At 44.5% G+C, this 20,465-nt stretch overlaps 1 protein-coding gene across 1 annotated transcript in view; it reads left to right on the forward strand.

Annotated features, from left to right (window-relative positions):
- Positions 1-20,465, forward strand: part of PRKG1 (protein kinase cGMP-dependent 1) — a 1,912,306-nt gene that overhangs the window by 1,870,539 nt on the left and 21,302 nt on the right. The window lies entirely within an intron of this gene.

Below are 20,465 nucleotides of genomic sequence, written 5' to 3' on the forward strand. Positions count from 1 at the left end.
GATGGGATAATGTTGAAAAATAGCAAAATGCGATTTTAACAAAGGCCGAAGGAAGTGGGAATTACAGGCTGAAGGTACAAAGGAAAGAGATTAGCAGTAAGTGACTATTACTTGAAAATACATCTCCTCGCACACACGCTCGCCAGTGGGGAGTAATTGCCAGGGAGATCTGAGAGGCTCCACGTTTACTTAAGTTCCTAAAGGACGTAGTAAAAACAACCAAACAAGGAAGGAGCAAATACGTTCATTTTTAAAGGTGTGCTGTTGTTTCTACGACAGGAATTGTTTGTTATAATTATTGTCTTAACGAATATTCCTTCAATTCAAAGACCATAGTCGACAGGAACAATGTTGTTTTGTTCTCTTGGGAGAGGTGATGTATTAACATGCACTTCAACAGGCTATTAAGACACTCTTAAAGCTCACTTTAACATGTACACATTCCTTATTGGATGAAATGCATATGTCTTAAAGTCATGAGAACCGAAACTCTTTCGCTTTGTATCGGTCTTCTCATTCTTCAGAATCATACCTTGTCCCGCCGAAGGACTTTTAAGTGAAAAAGGGTTTAAATAGTGTATACTTCTACTTCTTGCTGAGCATCACATATGAAGAAAACTGCCCCCTTCTCTTCTCACCCAAAGAGATGTTTTGCATAAATACTTTTACCGTTCATACGTGTATCCTTTTTAGTGGTTTATCACTTTGTGTACAACTTTTCCGTGCTACTTAGACTGTTGCTAACCTATCAGCACAATCACACTTTTTACTTTAAAAATATATGGAAACACGTGACAGTCCTGCAGCTTCGAGGACAAAGGATTACACATGGAATACTATGCTGTTACCATAAGCAAAACATATTTTATAAGACATTTTATTCACCCTCTTTAAAGGTAAAATATAGGGCTGATTGTTATATTATGTTAAATGGGTTTTGTAAAGCACGCAGCTACTCAGTTGAGTGTCCCGGTGCTGGACGTGATGACTGAAATCCCTGTGTTACAGTGACCGATGAACTGGGTATTAAAGCGTTTTCAGTGATTTCATAAATGCCAGAAGATCCAGCATCAACCTTATTTCCACCGGCAGATTATTCCACAGTTTCGTGGCTTGCACCTGGAAGGAACGTCCCCCAATTCGAGCTCGAAGATATCTGGGGGTACGTGCCAATTGAAGTGCTTGAAGACCTAAGTGTGCGGTGAGGGTGATAGAATTGAACTCTCTTCGCAATGTACCCAGCACCACTGCCGTGGAGTGCTTAAAAGCAAGAACCAAGGCCTTAAATTGGATCCTCTTGCAGATTGGGAGCCAATGCAAGTATCTCAATTGTGTCGACATGCGGACTCTAGGGCCTAGCATAAATATTGCTCTGGCTGCTGCGTTCTGGGCCACCTGCAGTCTAGCCAGTAAATATTCTGGTAACCCTAGGTAAAGTACGTGCACGTAGTCTAACCTGGAGATTATCAAGGCTTGGACCACCATTTTTCTGTGGGTGAAAGGCAAGAGAGCCATAAACTGCTTCAGCATCTTGAGCATGCCAAAGCATGTGCCGACCACTGTCTGAATCTGTGCCTGAATGGAGAGGTTCTCATCATGCTTCACACCCAGAGATTTTACTGACTTTACGGATGTTGTAGGACCGGACATGTCAGCTGGCCACCAACTGTGCCAGATATTGCTGGGGCAGTGACCAAAGAAGATGATTTCCAACTTCCCAGGGTTGTATTTAAGCTGGTTACACTTGAGCCAGGAGAATACTTCTGTTAGGCAGCTGTTGATCCTGTCTCCATTAAAATCTTTGTTGCAGGTGAATAGCAACTGCATATCATCTGCATATGATATGATTTTTGCTCCAAGTTCCTCTGCTAGAGTCGCTAAGGGTGTAATATATATTTAAAAAAAGGTAGGGCTCAAAATGGAGCCCTGAGGGACCTCAACCTCTAGAGGAGGGATAGGGGCAGTGAAAGGAGGAGACCATAATATTTGCTGGCGGTCTTTTAAAAAGGAAGCAAACGAGTTGAACACCGTACCTCCAAATCCACACTCCTGAAGTCTCAGCAGGAGTCGGTCATGGGGGACGGTGTCAAAGGCCGCAGATAAATCCAGCAATATGAGTACGGCCTTGCCGCCCCTATCCACAACCTCTTTTATGGCTTCAGATACTTCCAGAAGTGCTGTATCCATGCTAAAGTTAGCCCTGAATCTGGACTTACTCTGATGTAGTAGTGAGTTAGTTTCGAAAAAAGCGATAGTGGTGTTGTTCCCCGCTTTTTCTAGGGCTTTAACGAAGAAAGGGAGCAGAGTTATTGGCCTGTAATTGAAGGCTAACTCTGTGTTCAGTTTTGTTTTTAGGTCTCGTCTAAGGCATTGCTTTAGCAATGCTTTGGCCGAGGTATTAAGTAGGGGCTCTCAGAAATGCTCCCAAAGGCGGATTGTCTACAGTGCATGTGTGTGGGCTCGTGCACATTGCACACCATTTGCAGCCTCTGAGCCTCTCTCCGCACTCATGCTGGTTTGCTTGCAGCCAGCATCAGACTTCAAACACTTCAAAGGAATCCTCTTGGGTGCTCCTACTAACATAAATTAACAAGTCGTTGTCACAAAGCTTCACAGGGAGGACCAGCGATGCCATATGGACAGCAGGCAGCCCCAACACATCTTCCCCACCACTCCTTTCCTACCATTTTTTTGTCGCTTTCCAGCCGCTAGACTGGCTTCCAAGAAAATCAAGATTACCAAGTGAATTGCAGTCTTATTTATTATTCTAAAAAAAAAAAGATAGATAGAAACATATCTTGGAAATCGCAATGGGAATAATTTGAGTTTTAGTAACCTTTGAGCTCGTAATTGTAGGAAAGTAGGATCTGCTTCCTTTGCCCCCCCCCCCACACTTTTTGCTGCGATTGTCTGGTTTTTAGACTTTAGTGTGGCTGTGGGCCTGCTAATCAGACCCACAACCCAGCTGTTCTCTTTCTAAATTGATACCTACCTGATTGGGTATTGGGTCACCTTTGTGAGCCCCTGTATAGTGTAACATAGGTACCCAGGGTATAGGTGCATCAAAGGCCTACCTGGGACTGCAGCATGTATTATGCCACCCCAGGCTGGCTATCCAAACTGACACCACAGGCTGATCACTCGGCTTGGGTAAGGTGGTGTAATCACCCCTTACTTAGATATAGTATACCTATATCTACCCATATATATAGACACATATGCTCCTATAAGTCACTCCTATGGTAGGCCTCGACAATCCTGGAGACAGAGTGCTTGGTTTTATGTGAGAGGGTGCCCTATCATGAGATGAGCCCCTCTGCAGCTTTCGGAACCATCTCCTTATAGTTATTCTATGATCTAGCCATACCATATACCAGTGGTTCCCAAAGTGTGCGCCGCGGCGCCCTGGTGCGCCGTGATGAGAATCCAGGGGCGCCGCGGCGCCGCGCAGTATGTGGGGGGTTTGAAAGAAATTCCACCTTCAACACGCATCACAATCGGGCACTCTGTGGTGCCTGTAAATCGATCGCCGCAGGCTATTTTGTAGTGCAATGTAGTGCAAGAAACATAGTTGCAGCACAGTGTTGTGCTGGGGGAGGAAGCAACTGATATGAGCGAAAGAGCGACGCAAAACACTCTCCTTTGGTGCTTGACACATATTAGAGATGTACATGCTGTTACACACCTTCCACCACAGTCAGTACTGAAAAGCGTTTGCCACGGATTTCTACTTCCAAACTAAAACCTTTCACAGATAGATTTACAATCTCTTTTTGCTGCTACAACTCGAAAGGGTGTACAAACACGTCAAAGCCATGGCCGCATCTCTGAAATGAGTGCCTCTGCTAGACTCTGTCTGTATTTTGCAATACAAATTCTTTTGTATGTTTGGGTGGTTCATACTGCTTTCCAATATTTGGATTGGTAAAAAAAAGCATGTTTTGCCACAGAAGTGTAGAATGCCGCGGGGAAGTTAAACTCATAATTAACAATTTCAGGAAATGTAGAGTGCGTGTGTGTCCATTTAATAGTAAGTGAAGTTTTCGAAAGCGATTTTGTTAGTAACTTGTAAACAGTGACTCCTTACAATATTTAGAGGAAAAATTCGAAAATCTTTAAATTTACAAAGAAGACAAACTAAAACAGCTCAAAACTCAGTGCTCTTGTAATCACTAATGAAATATAGAGTGCCCCGATTCCAAGACGAGCATGCACATTACACCTATATTATTTATGTAAATGAAGGGCTTTAAGTGGGATGAAAAAAACTGGGGGAGGGGGTCTCAAAGGGGCGTGGCCAATGTAATAAAGGGCGTGGCTTAAAACACTTAAGCTAAAAATCTCTGCTTAGCATAGTGTGCTGCCTGACCCACTTGTAAAAAAAATGGTGGGGAGCCACGGTCAACTGCCAATTTGGTCAAGGGAGCCACGGGTCAAAAAAGTTTGGGAACCACTGCCATATACTCTTAAGTGCATTATAATCCTTGCGGTTAATGCTAACTTTGGTTTGGCTTTATCAAGAAATGTTGTGCAAGGTGTCAAACACTGTGGAATACTACCCCCCCCCCCCACCAGTTCTGGAGGCGGGGGTAGCATTCCACCCTTCTAGAGGGAAAAGAAATGTATGTTACTGCTTTACCCGGTTAAAGTTAAAAAGAGCCCCAGCATCACAAAATGGATGCTGCTGCCACAGACACAAGTCTGAACTCCTGCTGCTGGACGAAACTCTGTCAGGGGAGGCCTGTACAATAGGTTTCCTGTCCAAGGAGGTGCCAGCACCTCCCCAGACAGGCAGATGTGTATTGGGACAGGGAGGGCTGCATCAGCAGATTCTTTTTGAGACACTGCCTGGGGCACACAAGGTGCTCCATGCATAGCCCAGTTCAAACCAGTTGCTGGGGCACTCCAGCCCTGCTCTGGCGCGAAACTGGACAAAGGGAAAGGGGTGTAACCACCCCCTTCCCAGGTCCTCCCATAGGAGGGACCTAGCAGGTAATACAGCCCCTAAAATCAGTATAAAGATAGGAGCTTTGTCCCCAGGACTTTAGATTATCCTGGAATGAAACTTTGATACAGAGCTCTTGGACCTTCAACGTTCTATTTCGACTAGAAGACTGAAGACATCTCCCTTGTGGTCAAGGAGTCACCACCCTGTGCAAACAGGCACAAACAGTAACTTGCCATTCTGCTCTGTTGACACTCCCGCCGGAACCCGAAGATTCAGTGACATAGGAACTGGACTTCCAGACTTCTCTGACTCCGACCCACATCCACAGTAAAGCAGAGATCCGTGGCAGACACGAAAGACGTGGGACCAGACACCCTGGACATCCTGCATTTTTCTAACAGCTCAACTACTGAGGTATCCTCACAGTTGTGCATTGGGCTATGAGAAGCCCCAGACCGAAGCACCATTTGCACTGAAGCTCAGCACTCCACAAACCACAAGTGCTGCGAGGGGCCTGCTCTTGCATTTCAGCTTGACGCGTCTTCCAAGTTGCTAGCCTGTTGGCTAGTGTGCCCCTTGAAGACAAACCTTTAAAACTAAACTGCTTTCCTGGTTGCTGCAGGATTGCTCCAGCTTCCTTGCAAAGGAGAAGCTTCTCAGACCTTACTGGTCTAACCCGAAGCCCATCTTCACTTCCTGCGCGGATTGAGTTTGCCAAGGCTTGTTGTCTGGATACTGACACTGCAGTCAACTAGATCCTTTGTGGGACAGCTCGAATCCAGCTCCTGGTTGTCGTCGACGTCTCCTGGTCCTCGTGGCTGCAGAGACAAGCTTCACCTCTTCACCTGAGATCATCGCAACATCACCTGGTTCCTTCCTGGCACCTACCTGGTCACTGGCTAGTGACCCAGACTCTGTCCCCTCTGCTTTCAGGTTCTTCACATCTTCGAGCCACCCTTTGATCCACCCGGACAATTTTCCTCTAGTCGCCTGCAGCACTTCTTTGCAGATCTCCATAGAAAACGACGACGAAACCCGACACCAAAAGGCACCTATGCACCCGGCTTCCCTGGGTGAGGTAACACGAGTACTCCGGATGGAGAAGCCTTTCAAGAAAGAGGTATCAGTCTGGTATTGGGCCCTCATACCATCAGGGGAGGAAGAATTTCGGATACCGGAGAGAATTCGGGGGAAAGATCTGCCAACGCTGGATACAAACCTCTTATGGCAAGTATCTATGAGCAAATGCTGGTCTATAGTAACATCTGCAGCATTAAAAAGAAACCACTTATATACAACCCACAGGGCTTATTGGACTCCCGAAAAAGTATCAAAATTTAGCGGATCTGTGGTGAAGTCCTGCCCGAAATGCGGTTTACCGAAGGCCAATGACCTGCATATGTTCTGGCAGTGCCCCCATCTCGAGGGTTTCTGGAAGGCGGTGGGTAAGACCATAGAAGAGGTTTTGGAAAAACAGCTAACAGTGAGTATGGATTTGGTCTTTTTCGGGGTATCGGGGTCTTCATCAGCAGACAAACTAACAAAACGGGAAGAAAATCTGGTGTTTCTTTTAATCTTATTAGTCAGAAGAGAGATATGTGTAAAGTGGATCACACCAATAGCTCCGCTACAGGAGGAGTGGCTCTCTTCAGTGCTTAGAATTTATAATTTAGATTAAAAAAAGAAACCATTTTCAAAAAAATTTGCTTTTGGGAATTGTGGGAAAATCATTATCAGGGTATACAATGTTCGAATGTCTGTTGGTTTATTGTGTTCTTTCTCCATGTTTTCTTTTCTTTACACGTACGTCCTATGATTAAGAAGGCCTATTAGAGTAGCCATGATGGCTAGCTCAACCCACCCTGAAAAATAACCTTCTATAATAGTAATCAGAAGTAAAGGGTCCCCAATATTTTCCCGTATGGTTTATACACGGTGACAGATACAGGACACGTTTTGAAGGGAAAAAGGGGTAACCCTGAGAACTCCTTACTATAAGTGATGCACAATGAGGACTATAAAAAACAAAAAAAAACACGAGTACTCCGGTGCTCCAATGGGTCTTGACTCTTGAAGTGTCCTAGTCTAAGGGGTTTTGTCGTAGTCCATCCGGAAGTGCCCTTAAACAGTAACTTTGTAACTCTTACGTTCTCCATTATAAGCCAATGGTAATTCACGACTGTGTTTAGACACTGCACATGTCTCCCGTGGGCCTCCTACTTCCTAACCTTTGGTTGTTTAGTGTAGCCCCAGCGATTCCCTAGGCCATATGCCTACTTACTATTTCTGTTGTGGTTCTTATACCACTTTAATAGTATATGGTCCATGAGGCCCCTAGGGCAATACCGTATTTGTGCAACTTATCGTATGCTAATTGAGAAACTTGTGATGTACTTTGACCTCTGACCTCATAAAGAGTGCAAAGGGGTTGTGTTAGAAATAAATACATATATATTTGATATATACCTTGTGTGGTGGCCTTTCATTTGGTATTCAAGGTATTCTAATTGTTAAAACAGCTGGCTTCACATGCTCTCTGAAGTTTTAGCCTAAGACTGCTGGTCCATGCTACCAATAGGATAGCTTGTCTATAAGGTTGACTTTACAACCACCATCAATAAGGGTCGATTAGACTGGTGCAGGGTGCCCAGTAGAATAGTGGACATCATATGCCAGGCTAACTTCTCACAGTAATACCAAACGATCATTTTACTCTCAATAGTGCTAGAAGAAACACATCCTTTCTTCTCCCATTCGGTTACGCTTCCTGTCCTCTTCTGTTTCATTGTTGCCTACTCCCCTAACCCTGCCCTCTTTGTTCTCCCGGGTTTTCTATTGAATCTCCTCCACCCATCCAATCTCTTTCTCTTATTCTTCCCCTCTACCTATTCAGATTACTTCTCTCCTTCTTGTCCCCCTACTTATTCTGTTCTCTATCTGCATCTCAATCCATTCTCCCTTCTTTGCCCTCTCTTCACTTTCACCCCGTCCATTTTGTCCTGCCTCTTCATTCTGCCCCAACGCCCCTATTCTGTACACTGTTCTCCTACAACTACATTCCGGAACTAGGTGCAACCAAACACCAACAAAACCTCACACAGAAGGGCATGTCAAGGACTGCCTTGGGGAAGTTTCACCTGATGTGTATGTCTGAGAGCATGTACATATTGTTTCTGTGTATCTGCAAGCCTTCACCAGTGTATGTGTATTTGAATGTGTGTATGCATGACACTTCTTTAGTCCACATACACTGCTAACTCACACTACTTTAGGATACACACACTGCGCCCTCACACTACTTTAGACCACACAGACTGCGCCCTCACACTACTTTAGGCCACACACTGCTCCCTTACACTACTTTAGACCACACACACTGCGTCCTCACACACTGCACCCTCACACACTGCACCCTCACACACTGCACCCTCACACACTGCACCCTCACACTCTGCACCCTCACACACTCTGCACCCTCACACACTCTTCATCCTCACACACACTGCACCCTCACACACTCTGCACCCTCTCACACACTCTGCACCCTCACACACAATTATACTCTACTGAATAAAACTTACACTCCACACAATACCACTCAGTGCCACATAATTATATGCTACATAATTACACTGTGCTCAACGCAACATACACTCCAAATACCACTCAGTGCCACATAATTACACACCACATAATTACACTCTACTGAATGCAACACACACTCCACACAATATCACTCAGTGCCACATAATTATATGCTACATAATTACAATGCAACATACACTCCAAACAATACCACTTAGTACCACATAATTACACGCCACACAATTACACTGCACTCCATGCAACATACACTCCAAATACCACTCAGTGCCACATAGTTACACGCCACATAAATACACTGCACTCAATGCAACATACACTCCAAATACAACTCAGTGCCACATAATTACAAGCCACATAATTACACTGCACTCAATGCAACATACACTCCAAATACCACTCAGTCCCACATAGTTACACGCCACATAAATACACTGCACTCAATGCAACATACACTCCAAATACAACTCAGTGCCACATAATTACAAGCCACATAATTACACTGCACTCAATGCAACATACACTCCAAATACCACTCAGTCCCACATAATTACACACCACATAATTACACTCTACTGAATGCAACACACACTCCACACACTACCACTCAGTGCCACATAATTATCTGCTACATAGTTACACTGCACTCAATGCAACATACACTCCAAACAATACCACTCAGTGCCACATAATTACACGCCACACAATTACACTCTACTGAATACAACATAAACTCCACACAATACCACTCAGTGCCACATAATTATATGCTACATAATTACACTCTACTCAATTCAACATACACTCCAAATATCACTCAGTGCCACATAAGTATATGCTACATATTTACACTGGGCTCAACACAACATACACTCCAAATACCACTCAGGGCCACATAATTACACTGCACTCAATGCAACATACACTCCAAATACCACTCAGTGCCACATAGTTACACGCCACATAATTACACTCTATCTATCTATCGCATTACCACAGCATCATTCAGTACCACCACAGGATCACCACAACATCACTATGCGCAACCACAGCATCACTGAACGCTACAGCATCACTTGTCGCCACCACAACATCACGTAGGGCCACCACAGCATCAATCTGTGCAACCATTCAACAACAACTGGTTCAAATATGTTCTCTCAATGTTTCATGCTTTATTACAAATGGCACAAAAAGATGTTAATATTTCACTTCTGTTCTTGGATTTTCGTCACAATAAAATACACTGAACATAATCTTCACAAAAGTTAATTTCAAAGTTTAAGCTATTGCCATTATAAATTACAATAACTTTTATTTAAGTATTAATTATTTAAAAAAATTAAAAGCAATTGTTATTTGTAATATCAATTCATCTAAGTCACATAAATACAACACATATTGCATTACAAATGCTATAGGTGTCACATTTGCGAAAGTTAAAAGTTGTGTTTTTATAAATGACAAAGCTATTAATTTCGCTATTTTCAAAACCAACACATAAATAAAAAGTTTGTCATTTACAATACCAATAGCTCAAGCTTTCCTAATGCGAGACTTATTGCATTGCTAATGCTCGTTTTTAATAGGGGTAACATTTTAGCTCTTTTCCACCTATCTGGAACCTGCCCCGTCTTCAAAGAAAAATTTTGGATCTGGTTGACCGCTGAATTAATGATCTCCGCTATCAAAGCCAGAATGGGGGCAGGGCAGGGGTCGGAGGGGGAACTGGATTTGATGCCTTTCATAATATCTATGGACTTTTCCATGGAGATCCACGGAAACTGTTCGAAAGAAGGTACTTTGACTTGTGTTGGTAAGGAGACTGGCATAACTCTGTCTCTACATGTTGGAGATGTTGCCGAAAAGGGCTCCTGGATGTCTTTGATCTTATCGTGAAAATAAGCGACCATGCGGCCAGTCCATTCTTCCGTGGGAGTAAATGGCTTGACTGCCACTGCAGGGCAGGAAAAGTCACTGACTATTTTGAAATTTTCCTTGCTTTTGTTCGTTGCAAGTTCTATTCTGGCGGAGAGGAACTTTTTTTTTGCCTTAATAACTTGTTTATACTAAGCCTTCAATGCCTGTTTATAAATCATTTTCTCCATGGGGTCAAAAAGCTTTCGCCAGGTCCTTTCTAGGTGTTTACAGGTCCTCTTGTTTTCTCTAAGGACAGTAGTAAACCAGGGGGCACAGGGCCAGTCATTCTTCCCAAGACGAGAAACAGGGGGTGCAAGTTTTTCGGCCCGGAGCCGGATCCATTTGTCCAGGCCCTCTGCATCAGCCTCTAGATCCCTACTAAGAGTGATTGGGTGCTTGTTGATGGCATTACTTAGTGTCTCAGGTGTAATTAGGTGAAAAGGTCTAAAATTGCTACTCTTGGGCTTCCCGGAGGGATTTGTTTCCTTTTTAATAGAAAAATATAGGAGGAAATGGTCAGACCACACGAGAGGAAGTGATTGGCACATGCCTAACTTGACCATGGAGAGAATCTGATCTAAGGTATGGCCCTTCTCATGAGTTGGGGAATGTACATACTGGGCCAGTTCTAACATCTCCAGTGACTCCAAGAGTCTGATTGAGTCTACGTCTTCCGGAATGTCCATATGCATGTTAAAATCACCTAATACCACATAGGGTTTGTGTTTAATAACAACAGGTGAAATGGCATCGCCCATTGAAGCTAAAAACCTCCCGGCAGGACCTGGGGGTCTATATATTAGAATCCCCACCAAAGATTGATGTGGAGACACCCCCAAATGGAAGCCACAACATTTCGCTCCCTCTACCAAAGGAACTATTATGCAAGAGAAATAGTTCTTACAAATTATGGTGATACCTCCCCCTATACCTGTCGAACGGTCTTTCCTGATAATCTGATAGCCCGGCGGGATAGCTGTGGCTATAGTGGGGTTTGAGGCCACGCTCAACCAAGTCTGTGTTAAATATAACATTTCTAGGGATTTGTCCACTAATAGGTCATAGACGTTGAGGGCGGGTGATTTCAGAGATAGTGTGTTGCGGGTGTGAAGTTGCACATTGTCCTTAGCAAGTGAAGCATCACCCTGGCTTAGGTTACTCCCTGCCTGCTTCTTTGAGAGCTGCCCAGTTTCTTTGACAAAGCCCTCCCAGCCACATTGTGAGCAACCATTTAGCGTTGGCTGCACAAATACGGATAAAGGTATAGGGGTGCAGCCGCTCACTTTCCTTCCTATGTCTAAGAGCGAGACTTTGGTGTAGCATCTGCGAGACCTAGATGATGGCTTGCCAGCAGCATTGCAAGCCTCTGGGTTGCTGACGGGGGCATACAGGCTTGCCTTTGGCACGCCCGCTGTGCGGCCGGGCCATTGAGATCTTTTATGGAGGTGGGAGAGAGATTGTAAAGCTAACAACTAGAACGCTGACCAGGGAGGTGGACCCGCTCTTACAGACAGATACCGCAGGTCATGTAAAATGAGGATCTACAAAGAGTTTAAAAGCACAGGTATTATCCAGGGATCAGAATACCATGCTGTACAAATGAAAGAAGTTTTATGTCAATAGTGATGTGCTACAAATCTTTTAATTCGTACAGCATCAACCATTTCAATCACAGCATGGACTGTGGTTGTCATAGAAGAAGAGGGCTAAACTAGGTCTAGGATCAGATGCATACCAGATTTTGAGGCTATTGATTAAAGAAAAATTTGCACAGAATGAATTTAAATTAAACTTTTTTACATAGTTAATGGTTATCCTGAAACTCTGGCATGGTTCCGGCCCTTCTGGGCTTGATTGCAATAGATGCTAAGCAGCATCATTGTTCAAGAACCTAGTTCTTACCTCTTCTCTTTAAAGTGTTATCGAGCTGTAAAGAATACATTACATATCCATTTAACATCCTTGAACAGTCAGAAAACCTTTGCAGCCATAAGGCGACTTATGCCTTGCCAAATTCATACTGTACATAAGTGCACATTAAGAGTAATTCAAAGAGGTGAATAGACGTGTAATATTTGAATGAAGGTCTATCAACACCAATTTCATATAGAATCTTACAGCAATTAAAATTTTGTGTTCCAAAAGTCAATTTATTTGACACAAAGCTTCAAAAAGTAGTTCATATGGGATATAGTCTTCTAAAGAGTCCAGACATCATTTCAACGAACACGTTTTTTGATATTGAAGACACCTCTGTTTAGCACCTTCGCTGCGGCGGCTATTCCGCCGCAGCGCTGAGGGGGCGGGGGGGCCGCGCGGCACGCCCCGCTGGTGACGGAACCGCTTCGTCACCAGCCTCGGTTGAGCTGTGCTCATGACGGAGTGGTTCCGTCATGGCCCCGCCTGCTCAATAGAACGCGCCACTAAGGCGCGAAATCAGCGCCGCGCAGGCGCGTCGGGCGGGCCATGACGGAACCGCTCCGTCATCAGCACAGCGCCACTGCGGCTGATGACAGAGCGGTTCCTTCATCAGCACGGAAAAGGTTAGAGGCTAAAAAACATTTTGTAAAAAAAATAATCAGCAATACTTTGAGGCATATTTACAAGGGAATATAGCCACCAGAACGTCACTTTTAGTAATGTTCTGGTGGCAGTTTGCCCTTCCCCATACTTACAAAGCGTTGTTAAACCACTTTTTTGTGGCGTAACTGCGCGTTGTAATTAAAGCCCCTTTACACGCATCACTTAGCATGAAAGTTGTGTGCAATGGGTGTTTCTGTGGGCGTACCTCTGCAACACCCATTGCTTTTGACGCTGCCCGAGATTTAAAATGAGGTGCAATTCTGAAACAGCGCCAAAAACTAATACCTCGCAAGAGCAGGCGTTAGAATGGCGCAATGAGGAGAAGTACTTTTATTTCTCCTTGTTTTTGCTTTTTCTATGTGTGCTGCATTATGCGCTGGGGTGCAAGGGTGCCTGTGTTGATGCTAGGCAGCTGAATTTAGCACCTGCGCTTGGGAAAACACAGGGGTGTGCCATATTCTTGAGAATATGGCGTATCCCTGCGTTTTGAAAATGTCAGAGTGCAGCACTGCCAAATTTGACGCAGCTCAGTGCACCGACATTTTCTAGTAAATATGCCCCTTTATGCCAAACACATTAAACACATATGTTTAGCAATGCTTAAATAGACATTTGTCAAAAGGCAGTTTGAATCAAAAGTACATCAAAGTGTAGTCAGTGGAAAAAAACCTTAATTTAATAAAATTTGCAATAATAAACCTCACCCTTAAGGATAAAAAGTTAAAGTGCAAAATACCAGTATTCCATAAAATAGGGAAAAGCATACATTTATGCACATTCACAGTACTGCAAATAAACTCATGTGACCAAGAATAATAACCAGATAGATCACAGACCCATGAGAAAGCTACAGAGTCTGAAATGTAAACAACAAAGGGCAGTCCGATATTACCATCCTCCAATAATCAGAGTTTAAGAAGGATGTGGAATCTAACTTCTGTTGGCATCTAAGCTAAAATGTACAACATGGCGGTCATATTGCAATGTGTAAAAAAGCCACCACCATTTTAATGAGGAATATATGCTCATGTGGATCAACCCCGAAAAACATATCTGGAAGTAGAAGTGCACCATATTGGTAAGGGCTGATAACAATAGGTGCAGGGAAACAAATAGAAACATACAGCAGAGCTCTATGGAAATTAGACTAAAAACTGTGACATATTTAGAAAATGTGGATAATAGCATTGGTGCTATTTAGTGTCTCCTGTATTGCTCACACAGCGTCGGGACACCTCTGGTTGAGGTTACTGTTTGCGCTCTATAAAACTCTGTATTATTATTATTAATATTATAAAAGAATCTCCCACTGATAATATGAATGAAAAGGAAGGTAAAGTGATCAGAGTTGAAACTGCTAGGAAGTGAATTTCTAAAGGCCAGTCCTAAAAACGATACTCTTGAGCTATTATTTACAGTGGTGAAGAAGTAGAAAAATAGGTTTCATGTGCAATAAATAGAAATATATATCATATGTTTAAAATATATGAAGATCATGACAATTTCATCATCAACAGATTCACGCTCTTCGCCACCCTACATCATTTTGACTCTTATTTTCAGGCAGTAGCAGTGCTGCTGGTTACAGCAAAAGCCTTTCATTCCCTTCAGTGAGATCATATGTTCACTGTACTCACAAGAATGAGCCTTCCCCAGCTCTTCCTTCATTGGATCAGGGTTCTGTATACCAAACCCGTGGCCAGAGTTTGTGTCAATGGCTGGGTTTCGTCGGTCTTCCCTATTGGCAGGGGCACACAACAGGGCTGCCCCCTGGCACCAATGCTTTTCGCGTTGGCATTGGAGCCTCTTGCTTGCAAACTTCGCCAGCGGCAAGCATCAGCTGCATTGCACTTCAGAGTGCGACCGCTCGTGGTCTCGCTGCATGCAGACGACATGCTACTGTATGTTAGAGAGCCTGCAACATACCTTCCAGGGTTGCACCGCAAATATGTTGACCTGGGATTGTTTTGTGCAGATGCTTAGAATTAAGTATACCCATAAATACTTGTGTGCAGTTAATTAATAAATTAATAGGTTATGTCTCCTTCAATGTTTGCTTTTATTTCTCATGTATTTGCAACAGATACACTCATTGCATTGCAAAGTGGTACTATTTTTTTCATTACACATAGCTTGCTCTCACCCTTCTTTCACCAGACTCAGAGGTCCTCTGATAGGATGCCCATAGAGCAGCTCAAAGGGGCTGAAACCCACTCCTATCTGTGGAACCTCTCTATAAGCAAACCACAGGAATGGCAAGAGGATATCCCTGTTTTCCTCAGGGCCTCTGGCAGCCTCTGATCATGCCCTCTATTGTCTCCTTGAGCTTCTCAACATGTCAATTGGTTTGTGGATGGTAAGGGGTGGAGAATTTGTAAGCAGACATGACATTTGTGCCCCTTTCAAACACAACTTCCTTGAAGAAACCCATTTGGGTAAAAATCCCCATCAGGGCCTTTCCCACTGCAGGTGCAGTCATGGTTCTCAGATGGATTGTCACGTCCATCATCCCCTTTGGTTTTGCTTTGGATACGTAGTGGCATGATCAACCAGAACCAGGAAAAAACTGTTGGCTGAAGCAGTCTGGGGACCCATAGGCCCTACAATGTCAATGCCCACCCTCTCAAAGGATGTGCCCTTGACAGGAAAGTGATTAAATTGGGCTTTAAACCTCTACCCTGTCTTCCTGCTGGCCTGGCTGGCCACACAAGTCCTAAAGAAGGCATCTGAGGAATTCTTGATTCTAGGGTAATACACCTTGGGGGGACAAGTCTTGCAAAGGTCTTGTATTGGCCCAGGTGTCCTGCCAGGGTAAATCCATGAGTCATCTCCAGTAGGAAGGCCCTGTAGCATTTGGGGACTACCAGGGCCTTTGCTGTCCCATGCCCAGGAGCCTCAGGCTCCCTGTACAGGAGGTTGTCCTCAGAGTAAATGTTTGTGACTACTAGAGGCATTACATTCTGCTTGGGCTTCAGCCTCTTGCTTCGCACACAGGTTGGACACTCACTTTGTGCCCTACCAAACTCTCCCTTGGTGGGTCCCCTTTCCCCATGCCATTCAGAAAGATCAGGTAGGTTACCAGGGAAAGGAATGTCCTCCTCAGTGGACTCCGGGGCAGCCACGTCAAGTGCCCCATCCATCTCATTTGAGGTACATACAGGGGTTAGTTTCCCACGCCCTCTGCCTCTCCCCTCTTTAGCAGCTTGCTGGGCTATTGTTCCAGGACCTCCAGCCCTTTTTGACTCCCATCTTGGGCAGACATGGACGATGTGTTAGCACAAATCCACTTCCAGGTAGTGTGTTAAGGTCATTACCCAACAAACAGTCCACAGCAAAGGCAGGGCTCACTGCAAATTTCAGAAGCCCTGACCCCACCCCCCCCCACACACCCAAATTGAACAAGGGCCACAGGAGAGTAACCCTTTCTGCTGGTAGCCACCACAACGTGGTGGAATGTGTGGGGAATTACCTGCGCTGGGGAAACCAACTGACTCCTTTCCATAGTTATACTGTCTACTGTATCCCTCAGAGCCACAAACCATTGCTCATTGACTGTGACCCATTATCTATACTTTGTTGTATTTGAGGGCACATGGATCTTTGGAACCGTCCTGTCACTCAGGGACACTGGGGCAACCTCACTAAACTCCCCCATTAACTGGGACAAACTCCTCTCCCAGCAATACACTAGCTACCCCTGGAATCTTTCCTCCAGTGGGAGGTTGTGCTCGTCTTGGACACTTGGGATCCCGCTTGTAGTGTCCAGAATAGTAGCACTCATAGCACATAGCGGGCCCGGGCTGCTGACCTTTGTCAGGATAGGTTTTTTTCTGGTGGTATGTGAACCAGGCCCTTTCCCTTGTAAACTGTTTTGGGGGCCTGAAAAGAGCTCCTTCATTTTCCCTCCCCCTCCATACTCTGGTGTGAACCCTGACCATCCTTTTGGGAGTCCCCCCAGATACCTTTTTGGACATTCGGGTGCTGACCCAGAGGTCTGACTCCACAACAAGCTTCCTGGAGTCTGTAAACTTGCTTTCAACCAGCTCTGGAAAACAAGTATCAAGAATGTGCTCTTTTAAAAACAAGTTATACAATCCTTCATAATAATTAACTTTGCTGCCCCTCACCCAGCCCTTCAGTGCCTTACCCGCATATTCCAAGAAATCCACCTATGTTTGTGTAGAGAGTTTATGACTGGCCATGTACAGTTGCCAGTACTTCTCAGGTGTCATCCCAAAGTTGCTGACTGAAATAGCCTTGATGGCAGTGTAGTTAGTCTAGTTCCCGACCCCTAATGTAAGGAGTGTGTCCCTCCCCACTGTGGGCATGTACCACCATAATCTACCCCCAGAACTCATTTCTGACCCTGTGCTTTTTCAAAGCCAGTTCCTAGGTTGTCAACAATTGATCTATGTCATCCCCGAATCGATAACTGGGCACCATATCTTTTGGGATATGAAATTTAGACTCATAAAAAGACCCTGCAGGTATGCTGCCACCAATATTGTTGTTGCTGGACCCAATGTGGAGGGCTCTAATATCCACCTCTCTGAGGCTAAGCTCCTGGGCCATATTATTTTCCTCCATGTCCAGTCTCTTCTCTTCTAGAGCTTGCTCTTTCTCTAGTTTGACAAGGGCCTGCTCCCTGTCAATCTTGGCAAGCGCTTGTTTTAGTTTCCTCTCCTCCATCCTGTCCACCAGCTCATCTGAGGACAGGTTCTTTGAGGACACACTTCTACCTGGTCTAGAGTGGACTTCAAGTCCTGGGAGAAAATTGCTCGCCCCTCTGTAGGCTGGAAGACAAGTCCCTCTGTCAGGTCCTGCTCTAATCCTTCCTCAGACTCAGCTCCCGACTCCTCATCCACTTCTTTCTCTGGGTTGGCTGGTACCCATGCTCTTAGGGCTTTCTGAATCTCCTCCTTCTTGGCACTTCCCTTATGGAACACTCTTCTCTCCTGGCATGACCCCTTGAGCTGAGCCACTGTGTATCGCTCCCGGTTAACCTGCTCAAATTCCATATTGGCAGGAAGGACCACATGTATTACAGAAAAAATGGGACTTGGGCAAAAGGACTTTGGAAAAATCAAAATAGGTCAGAACAGGGAGAATTTTAAAAAGCTTGAATTGGTCTAAGTATAGAGTTGTAGTGAACAATGAGTTACTATATGATAATGCACAACCAAAAGTCCTTTCTTCACTGCTGATCATTAATGTTAGAAATGGGATTAATGATTGGCTGAGGTATGCACTCTGGCCAGGCAGGAACCACCACCAGATATGGAATTTTAAAAGAATTTGGGTCATATGTATCAAGCAAATTAGCATTCGCAAAGGCCGAAATTCGCAGAATTTTAGCCTTTGCGAATGCTAATTTGCTAAATGGTATGTATGACACATTTTGGCAGCAAAATAAGGAATCGCAAAATTTGCTATTCCTTATTTTGCGATTGCACTTAAGGAATCGCAAATTGTGTGATTCCTTAAATGCAATGTATCAAAGAAAAATTAATTCAAAAATGCCCATAAGGATTCGCAAATAACCACCAACTTCTAGTTGGTGGTAAGTTGCGAATCCTTTTAAAAAAGCAATTTATTTAAAATCCAAAGGTGCCATATGACGCTCATACATGCCCATAGGGCATGTCTGGGCGCCATATGCCACACATGTCATTTTCAGGGGTGCAGCAGGGTGTTCTTGTGACACCCCTGCACCCTTGAAAATATTCCTAAATTGCGATTAGCAAATTGCTAATCGCACATTTCCCCTTCATTCCTTTGGGCCTCCTGGCCCATAGAAATGAATGGGAAATTTGCGATTAGCAATTTGCTAATCGCAATTTAGGAATGTTAAGGAATCGCTAAAAAGAAGCGATTTCCTACATACATACCATTTTGCGATTTCTAAATAGTGATTCCTTAAAAATCGCTATTTAGAAATCGCAAATGGTCATGATGATACATATGGCCCTAAATGCAGTAAAGCACTTAGAAGCAAATAGTGATAAAAAGGTTACTTTAACTCGTATTGGACAAGGGCAAATTCAATGTTTTGGGCCGAACGCAATGGAGCGCTGACCGGCTAAATGACCAATGCAGGCCCCATTGAACAAAGTACCTTTCCTAGTTCGCAAACAGCGAGATGCGTGAATGTAGAGGTCCGCAGGATGAGTCAATCGTCTCCAATCACTGAAGGCTATGCATCAGTTCCGAAGACAGGTGTCAGAGTTGAGAGGCATTGAGCTATGCACTGGATTCTGTCAAGCAGTTGAGGGGTGAGTTGATCTCACCAAGCTGCAGTGGCAGCAATACGCTGTCCAATGTGTCGATCTCTGGAAGTAAAGGGCTAGTTCAGAGGTGAGGTGATTCATAGAGGGGAATGGCGATTAGTGGAGTAGAGTTTCATAGAGTGGTGGGACATACTATGTTATGTAATGGCGAGGTATACAGTGAAATCCCATAGAGTGGCGTACAGTGGAGTTGTGTAGAGTAGAGTGGAATTGTGTGGAATAGGATGGCATAGAGTTTTGCAGAGTATAATGATGTGGGGTGCAGTGGTGTAGAGTACAGAGCATAAGAGTCAGCAGCATACAATGCAATGTTGTAGAATGAAGTGGCATAGATTAGAGTGCTGTTGATTAGCAGAGTGCTGTTGCATAGAGTGCAGTCTTGTAGAGTGCAGTGGCATAGATTGCAGTGGTGTAGAGTGGAGTGGTGCAGAGAACAGTGGTGTAGAGTGCAGTGGTGCAGGGTAGTGTAAAGTAGCATAGAGTGCAGTGGCATAGAGTGGTGCAGAGTGGAGTGGCTTAGAGTAGTGCAGTGTAGAGTATAATGGCATAGAGTGCAGTGGCAAAAAGTGCAGTGGCGAGTAGAGTGCTACATTGTGCAGTGGTGTAGAATCTAGTGATGCAGAGTAAAGTGGCAAATAGTGCAGTGGTGTAGAATGCATTGGCATAGAATGCAGTAGTGCAGACTAGAGTGGCATAGAGTTCAGTGGCATAGATAGCATTGTTGAAGAGTAGAGTCCCATAGAGGGCAGTGTTGCAGAGTGGCGTAAAAGTGCATTTACCGAGACTGCAGTTGCATAGAGTAGAGTGGTGTAGTATAGAGTGTTGTAGAATGCAGTGACATTGAGTCCAGCAATGTAGAGTGCAAGGGCGTAGAGTGCAGTGACGCAGAGTGCAGTGACATAGATGTAGTGGCGTAGAGTTGTGTGGTTTGGCGTAGAGTAGAGTAGAGAGGACAAGTGTACACTGCATTGGCATAGAGTATTGCAGAGTAAAGTGGTGCAGAGTGGAGCGGTACAGCGTTCAGCGGCGTACAATGCACTATCATAGAATGCAGTAGCATAGATTAGAGTAGTGCATGGTAGAGTGCAGTGGTGCAGTCTGGAGTGGTGCAGAGTGGAGTGGCA

Source organism: Lissotriton vulgaris, chromosome 5 (genome assembly GCF_964263255.1).
Source record: "Lissotriton vulgaris chromosome 5, aLisVul1.2, whole genome shotgun sequence".
Taxonomy (NCBI): Eukaryota; Metazoa; Chordata; class Amphibia; order Caudata; family Salamandridae; genus Lissotriton; species Lissotriton vulgaris.